At 40.8% G+C, this 12,522-nt stretch overlaps 1 protein-coding gene across 35 annotated transcripts in view; it reads right to left on the bottom strand.

The window, feature by feature from the left end:
- Positions 1-12,522, bottom strand: part of LOC120105337 (uncharacterized) — a 67,058-nt gene that overhangs the window by 8,195 nt on the left and 46,341 nt on the right. The window lies entirely within an intron of this gene.

Genomic DNA, 12,522 nt, shown 5'->3' with positions numbered 1-12,522 from the left:
TAGGGAGAGGGTGACAACAAAAAAAGAGATCAAAAGATCAAATCCTGACCAAAAGAAGAAACCCTAGAAAGGTCGGAGAGTACGCTTGAGAACGGGGAGATCTCCATGGGAAGAAGCTTCGAGGAGCTCTTTGGGCCAGTCCAGAGCTGGAAATGAATGGAGAAGAGAGATCAAGAAACGGTGTCAGAAGAGGAGATTGAAGGAGATGGGAGCTAGGGTTTGTACCGCGGAAGGAGATTGGAGTGGGGGAAAGGGGTTCGTTTTTCGATTTCTTGGCTCTTCGTCTCCTGGGTATTGTTGGGTATCGGATGCCATGACGTGATGCAGAAATGGGAAGACAAGGGGAGACGAGGGAATGGGGGTAAAATTTATAGTACGGAGGGTATTGAGGCTGTATGGAGGGAGAATTGATGTGGGCCGTTCGATCATGCTTTCCCGCTCGGAACATAGGATCACCAGAACAAACAATATCCTGTCTGTGCATAATGGAGCTGATTTCTTTGACTTTGTTCCAATTCCGTGGATGGCCGTGACTGGCTAACCGACCCTCTCCAATCTAACTCCGAAATGGATGGGAACCTCACTTTATTTGATCAGTCTTGATGATCAAGAATCATTAGTTAATGTACAAATGATAAGTGATTTGAAGTTCTAATCCATTTAGCTTATTTTAATCCATTTAATAGTTGGATCAAATCACGTGACTGATCTCTTTAAGACATGTTTAACTCACTTGAGTTCCACTTATTCTGTTTAAAACTCATTTAACTCGTTTAAACCCGCTTAACCCATTTAACCTACTTCGACCCATATATTAAACAAGTTATGTAGGTTGGTTTACTTGTTTAATGAAAAGGACGGCTAAAAAACACAAAGATTTGACCCCATCCACAAAGCAACATCCAATCCGACCCATATCTAAGACCAAATTTCTGCTTGGACTTCTTGGCTTTGACATGATTAATATAAAATAGTCATGTAACTAAGCTTGATTTGGAACAAGGTAATCATGATCATGAGTTAATCAAATTTTTATCTGATCATAGTTTTAGATATAGAACCTTGTCATTTGCCGCTCATGTGCAGCTGCCTATAGAATTTTTTTTGACTTTTGAGTCATCCAAACCATATCAAGTTCGAGTATGATGTAATATTCAAGAATTATACATTATTTATTATATTTAAATTCATTAAAATATCCCTATAATTCATTCTATCTTTCTTAGGGCAACCAAAAGTTACAAAAATTAATATATGGAAAAAGCTAAAAGAGAGTTTTAGTGCAGATTGTTTACACCAATATCATTATTGTTAATACTATTGTCATTGACTAGGATTTGGTTTAAATCTTCACTATGACTTCAACTTACAAAGTGCTAGCTGTAGCCCCTAACTTACAAACCTATGAATGATAGGTTTGTAAGTATCGAGTTTTGGGTTAGATCAAATCAAGCAATGATAGATCATCCAATATTTCATTATATAAGATCATGTCAAATTGATCCTAGATCATGTAAGAAACAATGACATAAACCAACAACCAAATAGATCATTTTTCAAACCCAATCAATGATTCTAAACCAATAAATCAAATCATGCCTAATAAGGTTGGATCATCTACTGACCCGACCCATTACTTATCTAAAAGTTTGGGATTCCGGTTTGGGTCTCAACTCAAACCTCTACAGATCTAGGTAGGGTTTGGCTGCCAAGTTTAATAGGTCTAAGTTACAACCCAAATATTTTTTCGGAACTTTAATGCCAACAAGTGCACCCTTCTATGCTGCTTGAGCTCATGCCTCATCTACTACAGGACCAGTGAATTGCCCACGCAATATTTTTTGCAAGCTAACACGTGTTTATGTATCACCCGAATATTGAAAGAAAATCCCTAGTTGACACTAGGAAATATATTTGTAGTTAGTTTGATATGACAGTAGCACCTCTACAGACCTTTGTCTCTCCATAAAAAGCCATGTTGCCACATGATATATCCTCACACCCGCACAAGCCCTCCTGATGAGAAGATGGCAATGCTTAACCGTTTAATCCGTTTAATTTGGGCCTGCCTTTCAGGCCCAAATTCGGTACTTACTCAAAATTCGAGCTTTGAGCAAGACCTTGAACTTTCTAAACCCTTTTATTCAGTTTAAAAATATTAAAAAATACATGCTTAAATTAAATATTTAAAAGATATTGCTAAGGCCTATGGACTATGATTTTAGTATGACATCAGTTAGTCTTGATGGATGTGGAAACAACAACATATACGGATCATTGAAGACATTCCAACTGCTCCTTCAACTAGGATCCATAGTGGTACCATATGTCTATCTGTATCCCTGAGGACCTTCACATGCACCCTAGGAGTTGCAGTTGTTCATAAGGGGTGTTGGTGCACGGAAGAGAGCTATTAATATTTTTTTCGATCACCAAAATCAGATTCTTAAGTCAAAGGTATACATTATATATTGAATGATAGGGGCCTCACGAGTTCAGATCCTCTGCAATGCGTGATGTACAACATTGAGTGGTACAATCTTGGATGGCTGCCATGCCATCCAATCACAAAGATGGATGACTATCAAATAGGACAGGCATTGTGTGGCATATACGACGCATTGGGTATGCCATACACTAATATTTTTTTTGATAGCCTTCCGTCTCTGTGATTAGATGATGTGACAGCCATCCAGAGCTGTACAACTTTGTATAGTGCAAAACACACATTGTAGAGGATCTTAGGTTAGGGCCTCAGATATCTCATTCACAATGTTTTAGTGAAGCCTACATGTTCATCCAAGAGATTATTTATCTCTTTTGCATCCAATAGCAAGACTTGAAATAGGAAACAAGAATGGAGACTACCACTCGCTCCTGTAATGCCATTCATGTCACGATGCTTGCCTCCTTGACAACCATCAGTGGCACTACCATCCCTATCATTCCTCTCTACCACCACTCTTGCATCCTACCCTCCATATCCCTCATCCCACTCCACTGCTGAGAACACCACCCATATCCCCCTACTGTCCCCTGTTTTCAATATTAAGGTAGTGGATGTAGCACATTTTAAATCAACATATGTTAAGTTTGTTGACAACCTTGACATATTCCACCATATTCAAGGAGCAAATTTTGCGGCCAAATTAACTCGGCCTAATTTGGGAGCACTTTTGGAGAGCCAAAAAATGCCTTTTGACCCTCCAAAAATACTTTTAAGCCATCTAGTAGCATTTGGCAAAAAAATTTGAAGTGTTTTCTAATTCACTGAAAATCTAAAAAATGTCTACCTAGGAGAAACTCCATTTTATAGCTTCTCCCTAAAAGCTCCACTAGGCCGATATAGAAAAGTTATTTTTGGTTTAACAAAATTATCGTAGTTACCAAAATACCCAAGCTAGCACATTGTATTGTACTGTACTGTATTATGTTGTATTATAATATTATAATAATATAATAATATATAATTAAATTTTTTATATCATTTCTTATTATATTATAGTACAATACCATACAATATTATATTAGATTATATTATAATAATATTTTATTATATTATATTGTACTATACTATAAAATAATATTTTAATATTAAATAATATATTATTATATTATATTATGTTACATCATATCATGTCATATTATTATACTTATGCAATAACATTTTAATATATAATAATATATTATATTATACTATATAATACTACGTAATATTCTTTATTGTCAATTAGTCATGCTAAAAGCACTTTCTTAATTTGGTTACCAAATAGTCGTATAAGTTTTATGGCATTTTAAATGTAATTACCAAATAGCAAACAGTTTTTTGATAAAAGCTCAACTAGCTAACCCTCTACTATCAACAACAATCCCAAACAGAGCCTTAATGCAGTTAACACCACATATTTCAAGGGTTTTGACAAGGGACTTCATGTAATCATCTGTAATATGACCTTTTCCTAGTCTTGTGAATACCAAGTGGGATCAGAGCTCGTCCAGGTTCTTTGTGATATCAAATATCTATGCAAGATGTGATCTTTTACATATGATGTAAACTGATTATATTATTTTATGATGTTATTCATATGATGAATAGACATGTTTGTATGCATGTGGAAACCATTTAACTTGAACATTAAAAGGGGTTTTAATGATTCAAAGTTGTAATGCATGCAAAACCAAGATAAGACATGAATAATGCAATACACTTAATTGTGAATTAAGTATTGATGTAGATCCTAGATTTTAAATGTGATTTAAACATCTAAGACATTGCATAAATCATGGAGGTAATGGGTTATCTAAATCAAATCGGGTTGGGTTAGACTCAATCGTCAAAATCAAAATATGGAAGAATAACTGGTCAAATCTAATTTAAAATGTTTACTTTGGATTCGATCAAGGTAACTCTTGATCTTTGCAATAGTTGTAGTTGATCAAGTCAATGTCTCTTGATAAGACCAAATGGATGTTGATTTGGGCTCCGCGGTTGAGCACTGAGTTTTGATATTGATCGAATTGAAATTGATGAACCAGTTGGTGTCTAAGGCAACTGTTATCAATAGGTTTTTAATTGGAAGCTACTTGCTGGGTTTCGGTCCAGTCAAGTTAATGGCATACCCTTCTGCTGATTTCACTTACCTGGCCATCTAGGTGAATCTCTTTTGATCAGATCTCTGATTAACTCTTGTTGACCCATGCCAAATAAGAAAATCGGTCGGACCGATTTAGGTGCACTGACTCAAACATGTTCTTATTAACCTCTGATTTGAAGAAGTCAGTGGGAGGATCAAGGTTAGTCAGCTTTTCTTGTTTCATAAAAATCCTCTAAATTATCAGGTTCTTAAAAATGGTACGGTTAATGGAAGATGACCGTGTCATAGCCTCCCATTGCGTTGAAATGATAATGAGTCCAATATGTTTATGATCATTGGAGGCGATACACGCCTGGTGCTCATCGGCTATTGGGATTGTCACTCAATTAATGCTGAATTGGTTGCATCCATTAAATAGGTGGTCAGGTGAGCCGAGCCACACTCGGGCTTGGTCATCTACTGATGTGATGAACTTATTGCAGCAAGATGACGGTTGGACCTGACCAGGTTTTTCAGTGGAGGTGACACACACCTGCTGAAGTGGCCTGTGGCAAAAGGATATTACTGGGAGTTGTTTGGTGAAACAATTGGTTATGAACCTACCCTTAGAAACAGATGGGTTAGCCGAGACACACTCGGGCCCATGGTCTGCCGTACCGGTCCGTACCGGCCGGTACGTACCGGTCCGGCTTGGAACCGATACCGGATCAGCGTGGAATCCGGTACCGATAGTTTATTGTTGAAGAACCGGTACGGAACCGGTTCGGACCGGTACGGGACCGGTTTCGTACCGGTCCGGGCCGCCACTGGTATGCCCACCGGTACCGGTACGGCGGATCTTGCTCGGGCCCATCTATAGTCTATATGGATTCCGGTACCCACTAAAGAATTAGGAGTAATTCTTCGGATTAAAGTAGAGGCTATTGATTCGTACAAAATGGTGGGAGGATCTTTGGACTAAAATCCAAATTTCTTGATTACATTGATTCATTTACTGATTAGGCTTTGTTGTCATTCTTTGCAGAAATGGCCACTCAATTGTCACTTAGGTCATTATTAGATAATGATAAGTTGACCGGTCCCAACTTTTCAATCTGGCTTAGAAAGCTTAAGATCAACCTGGAACACAAGAGGACCATGTATATAATTACTGATCCGGCACCTGAATTGCCTCCTGCTAATGCACGGGTAGCAGTCCGTGACACTTACCAGAAATGGACGAATGATCGGATCACTGTCTGGTGCATTATGCTAGCAGCAATGAGCGACGAATTCTCAGGGAAGGGGCATCTGTTACGGACTATGTACTGTACATGATCGAGATGATAGAGCGCCTGAGCAAACTCGGCTTTTCCCTGTATGAACAATTGGGAAAGGACGCGATTTTGAATTCCCTGCCTGATTCCTACCGACCATTCCTCACTCATTATAGAATGACAAAGCCTGTACTCAACTTCCATGGTCTTTTGGGGTTGTTGCAGAACTTTGAGAAGGATAACCAGCTCAGGAAAGGGCCGGTTAATGGGGTTGATGGTGGGGTAGGATGTCGTCTCTTTGGGAAAGGGAAAAACAAAAATAAAATTAAAAATAAAAATAAAAGGAAAAGAAAGGTGCTAAGTGTCGGAACATCTTATCAGATGATAAGAAAGTGGGCTGACCCAAGAAAGGTGGCGTGCTTCCACTGTCAGAAACCGGGACACTGGAAAAGGAACTGTCCTCTGTATGTAGCCACCCTTAATCCAAACAGGCCCAGGAGAAATGAGCAAACAGTTGCTGGGCAAGGTACTTATATGATAACTCCTTATAATTTCTCCATATGTGATAAATTGACCTGGGTATTGGATACCGAAAGTCCTTATAATATTTGCAATTCATTACAGGGACTGCATGTCAATAAGAGATTTGAGGATAATGAGAGGTTCCTGAATGTTGGAGATGGAAAGACTGTTCCAGTTCTAGCATTGGGAGATCTTAAGTTAGTTTTCAATTCTCATGCAATCGTCTTAAGTGACTGTCACTTTTGTCCGCCGTTCTTAATGAACGTCATTTCTGTAGGGCTTCTAGCCCAAAACGGTTATGAAATATCAATAAAGAATCATTCTTGTAATATCATTGTGAATGGTGTTATTATGATTGATGGACAATTAATAAATGGCATTTACACTATATTACATCCTGTTAGTGTAATGTACACATCAAGTAAGCGACCCAGGATAGATAATATCTCTGATACCTACCTATGGCATTGCCGGCTAGGACATATTAACAAGAACAGAATCAACAAGTTGGCCAAGTTGGGTATTTTGAATATTAATGATCTTGAATCATTTCCAACTTGTGAGTCTTGTCTTCTTAGTAAAATGACCAAATCACCCTTTACTGGAAAAGGTGAGAGAGCCATAGATATTCTAGGACTCGTATATACTGATGTATGTGAACCTATGAGTACAAGTGCCAGAGGAGGGTACAGCTATTTCATTACGTTTATAGACGACCTGTCTAGGTACGGGCATGTGTTTCTTATGAGGCATAAGTCCGAGCCTTTTGAAATGTTCAAATTACACCGTAATGAAGTAGAGAAACAAACTGGAAAGTACATTAAAATTCTTTGATCTGATCGAGGAGGGGAATATCTCTCCAGTAATTTCTGATAGTATGCGTGCAGAGGGCTAAGCATGAATTTCAGAAAATTTTTATGCGGAAAGAATGGGTTAAACATTTTAACCCATAACATGCTTGATATTTTAGATATTTTAACTCTGGTACCAGTCGAAGACAATCTTCAACTGCACATCACATGTGGCACGAGCTCAGTCCCAATACATAGGGTGACACCCGCACGTGCCTATCAAAGCACTCATCATATGAGCCCCCGGGTGGAGAGCCACGCTTCGTCACACGATCACGCGTGAGGGTTTCCGAGAATCGGATAGTCTCCACTAATCCTTTGCTTTGACACCAAATATCACAAAGCCCTCAGATCCCGAGGATTGTGTGATTCGAATAAATATGCATAAATCACAACTTCTTGTGATTTGAAGATTGAGATCATATCTCAACCGTAAAAGAGATCAGATCTCCTACCTTTAGAAGGGGGTTCCTTCAAGGATGCTTCGCAGCCGCACAAGCGTCCGGCCTCGATGACTCGTCCACGCGAAGCTCCGGAATGATCAGCTCCCGGGGAGTGCTAGCTCGCAGGGAGGCAGAATGTTGGCTGAAAAGGAGAAGGAAGAAGATGGACCTTCACAGCTCAAGAACTCCTTGGGCTTTCACCTTCAGAGCTACTCTCTCCTCTCACTCTCTTTCTCTGGTGCTCTTTTTTTGTGTAGAGAAGAAGGAAGAGGGGTGGCCTATTTATAGGCCAAGAAGAAGGTGAGGTGTCCCTATGAGGTGTCCTGTGAGGTGTCCTGCCAGGACACATGTCACACATGCAAGAAAAAGATGTGTCCTGTTCCGCCACGTGTCACGCATGCAAAGCGGTGAGGTGGCCTGGAGGGCGATGTCATGCATGACCTCATGAGGCAGATGAGGTCATGGATGACATCAGGAGGAGTGTGAGGTGTCCAGGCCCGCCACATGTCATGCATGCAAAGGGGTGAGGTGGCCTGGAGGGCGATGTCATGCATGACCTCATGAGGCAGATGAGGTCATGGATGACATCAGGAGGAGTGTGAGGTGTCCAGGCCCGCCACATGTCATGCATGCAAGCAAAAGAGGTGTCCTGCTCCGCCACGTGTCACTCATGCAAAAAGATGACGTCGCCTGGAGGGCGATCGGGATGTGGGTCCCACATACAGTATGCGGGTCCCACCTTAAGCAGGACGTGGGTCCCACATACAGTATGTGGGTCCCACATATGCAGGACGTGGGTCCCACATACAGTATGTGGGTCCCACATAGGCAGGACGTGGGTCCCACATACAGTATGTGGGTCCCACATAGGCAGGACATGGGTCCCACATAGGCAGGACGTGGGTCCCACATGGGCAAGAAGTTCCAGTCCAATTTGACTCAAGCCAAATCTAATTTGGTTGGGGGCAAATTGAGTCTAATCAGTGATCCAATCACCAATTAACTTTTCCAAGCAACAATTGCTTAGGACAATCAATCAATCACATTGACTATTTTACCTCTAGACGATTCTCAATCGTCAATCAGCTATTTGATCAATCCAGAAACTTCTAAGCGTGTGACCTCACAGGTTCGAGCCTAAGCCGGTAGTACAAGAACACTTCCTGCACTAATCGAAGTAACCATCTAGCAATGGGACCCCACGACCGGATAGGCCGAATAGATGCAAAGCAACATTCTAGAACCTATGGACCATGGTTACCGCATAATTCATCCTCTTGACCAGAAAATGCCCAGGGTGGGTTCAGAGTCTGTCTACCCTGAAACGATCCATCCGGAAATATGTTTCAATTCAATAAGTCAAGTGATAGAGGTTTGACTTTCCCTGGCCAGGGTACTACTTAATTGAAAACACAAGGCATTCACCCTTATTCCTAAGGGAGGTCAATCCCATCTTGATTTGCAACTGACTACCACAAGTACTTGACTGGACCCAGAAACCTTCCGTCGCTGGATTAGAAATCCAGGTAGTCCGGCACCAAAGTACAGTGAGTTGCTTGCAAGCCACCGGTTGCAATCTTAGGTCTAAAGGATACATATACCCATATCCACTCGGAACAACTCTTGACAAGAGAGAGTCCGTCAATTGGTCACGTTCAGTGAACGTAGACTACCATTCCCCTGTATATCATACTAGTATCTCTATACTCTTTGGTTTGGAAGACAACCAACAAATATGATACACAATGACCTACGCCCGATAATACTATCGTCCTATTAATAGTATATCATACGATCATGAACTTTTAAGGACCTGTGTGACAAAATCATATGTCATTACACAAAGCAGTCCTAAGGACTTCATCACATCGGAGTTTGTGAAGATGTTCTGGTGATGAATAAATACCATGTTATTTATAATTGATTCAAATACATTTACAATCAACAATTGATTGGATTTAGGACATAATTCCCAACAACTCCCACTTGACCTAAAGCCAATCAGTACAGTATCGTATACCCATCTTCAAGTAGTGATGGTCAAACTCCTTTATACTGAGGGCCTTAGTGAAGGGGTCGGCTAAGTTATCCTTCCCGTCAATCTTTTGAAGATCAACGTCACCTCGTTCTACTATCTCACGAACAAGGTGATACCGGCGCAGAATGTGCTTGGTGCGTTGGTGTGCCTTTGGTTCTTTAGCTTGAGCGATGGCCCCGGTACTATCACAGTATAGTGGAACTGGTCCATCAGCGGAGGGTGCAACTCCGAGCTCAGCAATGAACTTTCGTAACCAGACAGCTTCTTTAGCGGCATCAGATGCAGCAATGTATTCAGCCTCGCATACAGAGTCTGCCACGGTATGCTGCTTGGAACTTTTCCAGCACACGGCCCCACCTAACAGGGTAAACACATAACCAGACACAGACTTGCTATCATCTCGGTCTGATTGAAAACTTGAATCGGTATAACCGACAAGTCTCAACTCAGTATCTCCATAAACAAGCCACTTATCCTTAGTATTTCTCAAATACTTGGGGATAGTCTTTACAACTTTCCAGTGGCTCTCTCCTAGGTCAGATTGGTACCTACTCACTACTCCTAGGGAATACGCCACATCTGGTCTAGTACATGTCATAGCATACATAATAGATCCCACAGCAGAGGCATATGGAATTCTACTCATACGCTCGCTTTCTTGGGGAGTTGTCGGGCAATCTCCTTTAGAAAGAGTGATTCCATGACCTATCGGAAGATAGCCTTTCTTGGAATTTTCCATGCTGAATCGTTTAGCACAGTATTTATGTACGTGGACTGGGATAACCCAAGCAACCTTTTAGACCTATCCCTATAGATCTTCATCCCTAGGATGTAGGATGCATCTCCCAGATCTTTCATGGAGAACTGTGATGACAGCCAGATCTTTATTCCCTGTAGTGCAGGAATGTCATTCCCTATTAAAAGAATATCATCCACATACAGTACAAGAAACATCACTACTGAACTATTTACCCACTTATATATGCAAGGTTCCTCTCCATTCCTAACGAAGCCATATGTCTTGATCACCGTATCAAAGCGTATGTTCCAATTTCGAGAAGCCTGCTTCAGTCCGTATAAGGACTTCTGAAGCTTGCATACCTTAGATTTATCTGCAGAAATAAAACCTTCAGGCTGTATCATATACACCTGCTCCTCTAAATCTCCATTCAGAAAAGCGGTTTTAACATCCATCTGCCAAATCTCTAAGTCCAGATGTGCAGCTATTGCAAGCATGATCCGAATGGATTTCAGCATTGCCACAGGAGAAAACGTCTCGTCATAGTCTATGCCATAACGTTGGCGAAATCCCTTGGCAACCAGACGGGCTTTGTAGGTTTCCACATTTCCGTCTGCGCCTCTCTTCCTCTTGAAAATCTATTTACACCCAATGGGTTTGATTCCTTCAGGTGGGTCAACCAATGTCCATACATCATTGACCTCAATGGACTCCAATTCGGATTTCATGGCGTTAAACCATTTTTCAGAATCAGACCTTTGCATAGCATCCATGTATGTGACGGGATCCTCTGTGTTCTCATCGAGACCAACCGGTTCGCCGTCCTGGACCAGAAAACCATAGTATCTGTCCGGCTGATGCGGTACTCTACCGGATCGCCTCACGGATGTCTCTATAATGGGTTCTGGATCTGATCTAATCAAATCCGATTCTTTAGTCTGTACTGGTTCTTCTATACGTTGAACTTCCTTAAGTGCAACATCAGAGCTGTTCGCTCCTTCACCAAGGAACTCCTTCTCAAGGAAAACAGCCCTATTACTGACAAACAACTTTTGCGTATCAGTATTATAGAAGTAATACCCTAAGGTTTCTTTTGGATATCCGACAAAGAAACAATTATCAGATTTGGATTCCAGCTTATCTGCTTTCAAACGTTTGACATAGGCCTTACACCCCCAAACTCTTAGGTGAGTGATCACTGGCTTACGCCCAGTCCACATCTCATGTGGTGTTTTAATTACAGATTTACTAGGAACCTTATTTAAGATATAGCAGGTAGATTCTAGAGCATATCCCCAAAAGGATAAAGGCAGGCTAGCGGAACCCATCATGGACCGGACCATGTCTAACAGAGTCCTGTTCCTCCTTTCAGATACACCGTTATGTTGAGGTGTTCCAGGAGCGGTCCACTAAGACAGAATCTCATTCTCTTCCAAATAAGTCAAGAAATCACTGGAGAGATATTTCCCTCCTCGATCAGATCGAAGAATTTTAATATACTTTCCAGTTTGTTTCTCTACTTCATTACAGTATAATTTGAACATTTCAAAAGACTCGGACTTATGCCTCATAAGAAACACATGCCCGTACCTAGACAGGTCGTCTATAAACGTAATGAAATAGCTGTACCCTCCTCTGGCACTTGTACTCATAGGTCCACATACATCCGTATGTACGAGTCCTAGAATATCTATGGCTCTCTCACCTTTTCCAGTAAAGGGTGATTTGGTCATTTTACCAAGAAGACAAGACTCACAAGTTGGAAATGATTCAAGATCATTAATATTCAGAATACCCAACTTGGCCAACTTGTTGATCCTATTCTTGTTAATATGTCCTAGCCGGCAATGCCATAGGTAGGTATCAGAGACATTATCTATCCTGGGTTGCTTACTTGATGTGTACATTACACTAACAAGATGTGATATTGTGTAAATGCCATTTATTAATTGTCCATCAACCATAATAACACCATTCACAATGATATTACAAGAACGATTCTTTATTGATATTTCATAACCGTTTTGGGCTAAAAGCCCAACAGAAATGACGTTCATTAAGAACGACGGGCAAAAGTG

This window comes from Phoenix dactylifera, chromosome 4, assembly GCF_051530095.1.
Source record: "Phoenix dactylifera cultivar Ajwa chromosome 4, Ajwa_hap1_PhDact_Kaust_v1.1, whole genome shotgun sequence".
Taxonomy (NCBI): Eukaryota; Viridiplantae; Streptophyta; class Magnoliopsida; order Arecales; family Arecaceae; genus Phoenix; species Phoenix dactylifera.
This window is presented reverse-complemented; position numbering and strand designations above follow the sequence as displayed.